Raw genomic sequence first — 8,012 nt, 5'->3', positions numbered from 1 at the left:
TGTAAAATATCATGTCATCTGCAAATAGTGATAGTTTTACTTTGAAGCACACAATTCTTAAGCTTGGAAGGAAGAGTAGAATCTCAGTGTTGCAACACAAAGAAAGGATTTTGGTATTCCAGTCCCACATCCTACCTGTTCTAATCCACCAACTGTGTCACCAGTGGTATTTGATCCCCTTCCCATCTTTACAGGGAGATATGTGTGTGCAGAGCTGGAAAGAATCAGCTTTGTAACCAAGTGGCCACATCACATCATCCAGGTCTTGTTTGAACAGTGTCTATGGTGTTTGTGACCTTGAACAAGATATCTTAGTGTCTTTCAACCTTGGTTTGTTCTCTCTCTGTGTCTGTTTCTGTCTCTGTCTCTCTCTCTCAGTGTGTGTGTGTGTGTGTGTGTGTGTGAATGTTCTACAGGGGATTGAACCCACGGCCCTTTCTTTGGGCTACAACCATACATTCCTTTTGTAAATTTTAATTTTTATATTGAGACAGGATCTTCCTAAATTTCCCTGGCTGGGCTTGAGCTTGTGATTTTTCTGTCTCAGCCTCCCAGAGGGCTGAGATTATAGGCATATACCACCATATCTGTTTTCAGCATTCGTTTTCTTATTTGTAAAATGGTGATTAAAAATACACCCCACCTCTTAGGGTTCCCCGTTTTTAAAACTGTGATAAAATATACATAAACTTTATCATCAGAAACAATTTTAAGCATACACTTCAGTGATATTAAACTCATTCATAGCTCTGTGTAACCATTACCACCCATCCATCTCCACAACTTTTTCATCTTGCAAAACTAGACTATATGTCCATCGAGCAACAACCCCCATTCTGCCTCCCCTGGCCCCTCGCATCACCATTCTATTCTATGTTTCTGTGTTTTTAGTCTGCTCTCAGAACCTCATAAAAGTGGAATCACACAGTACATATTTGGAATGGCTTGTTTCGCCTAACAGAAGTCTTCAGGGTTCATACTGTCGTGTATGTCAGGATTTCCTTCCTTTGAAAGGCTGAATAATATTCCATGAATGTGTATTTTGTTTCTAATTTATCTGCCTGTGACCACTGGGTTGTATTTATATTACAAGGTTTTGTGATGATTAATGAGCTAAAGCATGCAAAGAGTTTGGCATGTCGTAAACACTGAAGAAATTTTGCTGCTACTATTATTAGTATTTTTAGATAATTCTTATTTAGATAATTCTTTTTAGATAATTCCTATTTTTAGATAATTCTTCACATTGAGCTTAATCAAGCCTTCTTTAATAAATGCAATATAATAAACATAATCCACTTTAACAGCTTTGAGGTGAGGGGTGCAAGTAAAAGATTCACCCTGCCCCCTGGAGTTTCCAGAACATCTTCCTGTTCACATTAGCTGCAAGTCCAACATTTCTCTCTTAAGGCTCCTACTACCTCCCATCTCTTATAAACATCTGCCGAACACCCTGGTCTTACTTCTTTCCAAAAAGACCAGTTCCATTTCCAAACACAAGCAGATTAAAACTGGAGGGTGGGACCAGTCTGCTAGAACTGCCACTCCTCACCATGGGGTAAACTGTCTCCTCACCCAGTGTCACTTCCCGGCTGAGGCAGAGATTCTCCCTTTGGCCAAGGCCCTCTGGCTGGTACGTGGTCTGAGCTCCATGATGCCAGCCCTTATAATTCCTACTTCTCTGTCGTTATTCTCAAATCACACCCACATCCAGAAGGGTCTGTAGTTTCAGCCTTCAGCTGTGTTGGAACCAGACTCCCCCAGCCTGCAAGTAACCCAAGGTCCAGCAGTCGAGACAGCTCCTTTTCTGGAGGCGAGTTTTCCCTCCAGTCTTTGGTGTGCTTTTCTCTCTTCTTATGAAGTCTAACCTGACGCAGTGGGGTGATTCTAATCAGGTCTTCTTCTTCAGAGGCCACTTTTCATAACAGGGCACAAGGAGGGGCTTTGCCAGGCCACACAAAGCTCTACTGGGGTCTCCCTTCCAGGGCAACAGGGCGTAAATATCCTTTAGCGTCATTAAGTAACAGTGGTGCTTACTGATTCTTCCCTGAGAGAGGAGGATCTGTAGTAGGAGCCCCTGGTTCTTCCCGGTTACACTTGATCTTAGCCAAAAGGCCGGGAAGCGATCTTTCTTCCTCATTACAGAACTTCACTGTTGTGGTGTGCGTACAGAATGTCCCCTAAAACTCTGGTGTGCTGGGAGCCCAGGCTTTGGGAAGGTGATTAGGTCATGGGGGTGACCTAATAAACGCATCCATGGATCAATCCACCCATGAAGCCATGGCTAAATGTGCAGTTAGGAGGTGGGGGTCTGGCAGGTTACTGGGGCTGTGACCTGGAAAGGTAATGTGTCCTTCTGGCTCCTCCCTTCTCTCTCTCTGCTTCCTGGCTGCTCTGAAGTGAGTAGCTTTCCTCCATGGTGGCCATCCCACCGTGCAGTGTCTGCTCCACCATGGGGGATCACTGTGATCCCAAACTTCTCCTTCAGGTGTGGGTGTTGAGTACTGTGTCTCAGAGAGGAGAAAGTGCCTAAAACATTCACCAAGTAGCAACTCAGGGCCCCTAAGTTCTTTTCCTCACTGGTTCCCTCACATTTTCTTTGGGTGACCTTTGTCAGGTTTCTAACAGTAATAATAGCTGATGTTTATTGTGCTTATACATGTCCAATGCTGAGCTAGGTACTCTAATACATTGGATAATATTTTTTTTCTTTAAGCAACCCCATCTATAGAAACATTCCCCTTTGGTAGTTGAGGAAACTGAGGCTTAGCTAGGCTTGGTTAGTAGCATGCCCCAAATCACACAGTAGCTGGGATTTGACCTAGGCTCTCTGGCTTCGCAACATGGATGCAACAGTGCTTCCCCGACTCAATATTATAGTGCAGAGATAGGCTGTCATGGTAAGGCTTAGATGCAATAATGCATGAAGAAACGATTCACATTAGTTCTATAAGTGCTCAGAAAGTGGTCATTGGCTACCTTTCCCCCTCCACTCAAATGAACATATCATATCTTTTTTTTCTTTTTTTTTTTTGGTTTTTCTCCGGTACCAGGAACTGAACTCACGACCTTGCGCTTGCCAGGCAGGTGCTTTTGCCGCTGAGCTAAATCCCCAGCCCCTCTTTTTTTTATTTTAAAGAGTAAAAGAAGGATAACAATAATAGGGGGGGCTTACCAAATTACAGACAAAGTGGTAGAAGATTACCAATGGTTATTGTTTTACATACTGTTATCTACAAGATAGTTTCTCAGGAAAACAGACAAATAATATTGAGTTACAGACAAAAGAGGTAGGAGATTATCAATAGTTGTTGTACTATACTGAGGTATCTTCAAAGTGGCTTCTAAAGAATATAAATAGAACTATGCATGAGTGACCTATTGAATAATCATTCAATAATTCTCAATAGTTGTTGCAGGAAGCACATAATAATAAACATGGATCCATTTATGAAATAGGATAGGAACAATACAAACATTACAGAGTTATGGATAGATTTCTAGGAAAATATCAATGGCTGCTGTAATACATGGTGGTATCTTCAAAGTGGTTTCTCAGGAAGACAGAGATACATAAGAAGGATCTAACAAGTAGTTACAGCCTAAGAGTTGTCAAAAATCAAGTGAGCCATCTGGGGCGAAAGCCATTTCTTGTAGCGTTTTCTCTCCAGCCTCCCATCGCATTGGGACCCCACAACCAGTTAGTGTCCTCTCCCCAACTGTCAGCACAGGCAGCAGGAATCCTGCTGTAGACTTCTCCAGAGCTCCACCACAGCCTGTACTGTCAGGGGAAGAATGGCTTCCAGGGAGTGTCTGCAGGTACTGTGCAAGGTCCTCCTGGTTTACAGCTTCCGAGTGGCTCTCGTGACCCCAGTCCACTGGACCTCTGACTCCATGGGCTTAGTCTGCATTCTCATGTTCTCTGAGTGCTTGTTTAGCAGTTGCTCCTCTGCTGACTCTGGACCTTTCTGCTTCTCAATGGCAGGAGCAAGAGTAACGCGTTGTATGGCATGCATTCCCAGGGGTTTTTCCATTTGAATGTTTCACACACGTCCCAGGGTGGGCATCTGCAGCCGGTGCATGGTGGGCCAATTGTGTCATTGTTTCTCTGCGTCGATAGTTCTCAAATTGAGCGGCAGCGGCCGGCCTAAGGGCTGGCACACAACAGCGCTCACCGCCACATGGCTCCACGTGCGCCGGGGGCCCTCCCTCCGGGGGCCTACCAGGCAGAAAGCTAGCCAGCCGGAAGGCCAGCGCTCCCTGCCCATGGCTCCCAGGGAGCCGGAGGCCCTCGCTCTGGGGGCCTATCAGGCAGAAAGCTAGCCAGCCAGAGGCCGGTGCTCCCCACCCGTGGCTCCCAGGGCACCGGAGGCCAACATATCATATCTTAACTACTTTGTGTTTTAGTAGTGTCTGGTTTGAGTGGGTACTTAGTAGGTAGTAAACTATTCCTGTTCTTACAGAGTGTGGTTTGAATGCTTCTCCCAATCCTGACTGCTCTCTACTTTAGATCTTAAGAGTGTGGCACTCAGAACAGCATGTGCTACACCAGGTAAGCGCGGATGGATGAGTGAAGAGGCCAGTTACCTTCTTCACACAGGGAACTATGTCCTGTCACTTGTGGCCTTAGGAGGCAATACTTTTTTGGTTAATTATTCACAGTGTCAACTGATATTGAAAATGTTTGTCAGTCCAATTGTCAACATCTCTTAGACTACTGCTGGTCTGCATTTCACTTGGCTTGTGCTTATATTTTTCTTTTCTAAAAATGTCCTTTTTTCTTTTCCTGATTACTTAACTACTACATGTTTTTGTGGAAACTTTGAAAAAATGCAGAAAATCACAAAGAAGGAAATTAAAGTCACTGTGAATAACATGATCCAGAGATAACCACTATTATTATCTTTACTTTATTTTTCCAATATGTATAATTCTTTTAAAAATAAAGTTAGACTCATACTGTTCAAAATATATTGAATCTACTACCTTTCACCATTTTCTCTCAGCCTAAGTCACCACTTCTCTCTCTTAGACTATTGCAAAACTACAAACTATCCCATAAAATTACTTTCCTTGCTTCCATTCTTACTTGTGTACACTCCATTCTCAAGAAAAAAGTGATCCTTTAAAGTCATACATAGTTCTTGCCTGCCCGAAGCCCTCTGAGGCTACACATACCACAGAAAACAAAACCACAGCCTGCATGACAGGGCCCACTCCAATCTCATTTCTTTCTGCTCTCTCTCTCTTGCTTACTTGCTTCAGCCTCATTAGTTTTTTCCCAAGTCCAGTCTTTTCTTGTTTGGGGCTTTTGTTCTTCCCAGCACTACACGGCTTAGTCCCTCACTTCAGTCTGATAAATGACCACTTTGGCAGAAACTACCTTTCCCAAATCGTACTTCTGCCTCTAGCCAGTTCTGTTCCCTTGTTCCGATTTGCTTCCTTCATTATGTTATTCTTCTGCAACATGATTTTTTTATTCATTTATTTTCTTTGTACGCTCTGAACACTGGTTGGGGTATCTGCGGGATATTTCCAGAGACGATTGGCGTCTCAGCCAGCAAACTGAGCAGGGAAGACCCACCCTGATTATGAGTGGCACTCTGTATAATTGGCTTGTGGCTTAGATGGGATAAAAAAAAAGGAGGAAGCTGGAGTGCATTTTGAAGAACTCTGTTCTGCTTGAGCGGGCGCATCTTCTGCGGCCATCCTGTGTGGACACCAGATACCAGTTCTTCAGCCCTTCTCATGGATCTCACAGCAGTGACTCTCCGGGGAGCTTCCAGGCCTTCAGTTTCAGACGGGTGCTGCGTGCTTGGTCTATCATGTTCTGCGGCTTCTAGCTTCTTGAACTGAGCAGCTACTGGATCCTTCCGCTCTCCAGCATGCACATGTCCACTGTGGACGCTCCTGACTCTGATCCTGTAAATTTACCTAATAAAATCTCCTTGCATGAGTTATATATAGCTACTTATAGATAGCTACTTATATGCAGTTACAGTTTATATATATTTGTCTATCTCTTTCTCTATATATATGTATATGTAGATATATATCACCATCCTGACAGGTGCTACCTCATCATGATTTTAATTCATGTTTTTCTGATAGTTAGTGATATTGAGAACCTTTTGCTATACCTACTGATCATTTTTCTTTCTTCTTTGGAGGATAGGTCCTTTGTCAATTCTTAAATCAGGTTTTTCTCTCTTTTTGCTATTACATTGTATGAGTTCCTTATACATTTTGGATATTAGCCACTTATTGGATATACGGTTCATAAAAGCTTTTTCCCCATTTGCAGGTTGCCTTTTCATTTTGGTGATTGTTTTCTCTGCTGCACAAGCAGGTTTTTAGTTTGATGAAATCCTGCTTATTTATTTTTGCTTTTGTTGCCTGTAACATAATTTTAATGATTATACTATTGCATTCTGCCTATATAATGACTCTGTTATTGTTTTTAAGTTGCTTTCCTTTCAGGTAATATGAGTTATACTAAATATCTTTATAGTTTTCATTTTGTGAGATTCTCTCATTTCGGTCTGGTAGAGGTGGTTGGGATCCTATTTATAATCATAATTTCTATAATCAGATACTAAATACTTTATATGTAGTAATTTAATCTCACTATTTTATTGAAGTAGATACAATTATTATCCCCATTTTCTAGATGGAAAAATTGAGAGAAAGTGACTTCTTTAGCATCACAATTACTAAGTGGTAGAGCTAAGATTAAAGAATAGGCTTCCTGCTTCTATAGCTTGAGTCTCAGGCCCCCTTCCACCTCACTAGCTGGCTTTCTCCCAGTAGATGTCAGCAAACTTCCTTTGTCCTGTAAGTCATGCCTGCCCTCTATATAGGAAGCTATTGAAAATGGAGTCATATACCATTAAAATCCCCCTGCAGACTAATATTAACCTGTTCTCCTGTGCTTTTGTTGGCATTATAGCTGAGCCATTCTGTGTGCTCCTAATGGTGCTATCATGGAGTCTGTATTTTTTCTTTCTGGTCCCCAAAGAGATGGTGTAGCCTTTGTTTATTACTGTTTCCTAACTGGACAATTTGAGCGGAATAAAGTTGCCATCTTAGACATCCTATCAGAGAAGCAAAGAGGTTATTCAGACCATCATTTGTCTTCCTGGGTCAAAAAGAGGTGACTCACCTGTGCTAGAGTTTTGCTAAAAGCCTCTATTAATAAAATTGAGACATTTGTCCCTCTGCAGATTTCTGGAAGTTCCACCATGCTTCATAAACTTTCATATATTCTTATACTGTCATTTTTTCCAGAAAATGTCAGACATTACATTCATAAATTCTTGTTCTTTAGGGTCCGAGGGCTGATTTTTTTGTTTCATTTTTTTACCATCTTTGCTCTGTTGAGTATTTGGGGACATGTACAGACAGTGCCGAGATGTAATTCATCTGAACCTGGAGATTTAAATGCAGAAACCAGGTGCTCTCTTCTTATCTTTGCACTGTCTCTCACTTTAATTTCCTCCCCACCATGTTTTTGTTCTTTTCTGGTTCCGAGATCATTCTTGATAGAGAAGGTGAAAACAGACTGGGCATGGAGTGATTCTGTTCTCACCCTGTCATCTCTAAGTTAGCCGTGTCATCTGCTCCAAGCCAGAGTTTCTCTTGTTCTTTTTCTTGCGCTGAAAAACCCAATGGCTCTGAGTGTAGTTCCATGCGGCATTACCCCAAGCCCAGCTTTCCACTTCCCTGAATTGATTCTTTTTTTTGCCCCTCCTTTGTATTAGCTTTTGGGTGCAGACTCCTCCTTCTGCCTTTGTGAGTGTCCTGGTAGAATACAAGTTCATTGGAGACATAGTGATTTCTTTGGCTAGCTCCATCTCTTATCTTTTTAGAGTTATGCATGAATGGAGAGTCAAAATTAAATTATGTTGAGCCTCTAATTTTTCTAGAATCAAGTTCTGTATGACTGAAGTCTCCAAGCATGGAATCAAAGAACATTTAGGACCTTAAGTATAGGAAGTCTGCAATAATGGCAA

Source organism: Chinchilla lanigera, unplaced genomic scaffold, assembly GCF_000276665.1.
Source record: "Chinchilla lanigera isolate Chin_1 unplaced genomic scaffold, ChiLan1.0 scaffold00008, whole genome shotgun sequence".
Classification (NCBI taxonomy): Eukaryota; Metazoa; Chordata; class Mammalia; order Rodentia; family Chinchillidae; genus Chinchilla; species Chinchilla lanigera.
The sequence above is the reverse complement of the archived record's forward strand: the minus strand, read 5'-3'. Positions refer to the sequence as shown.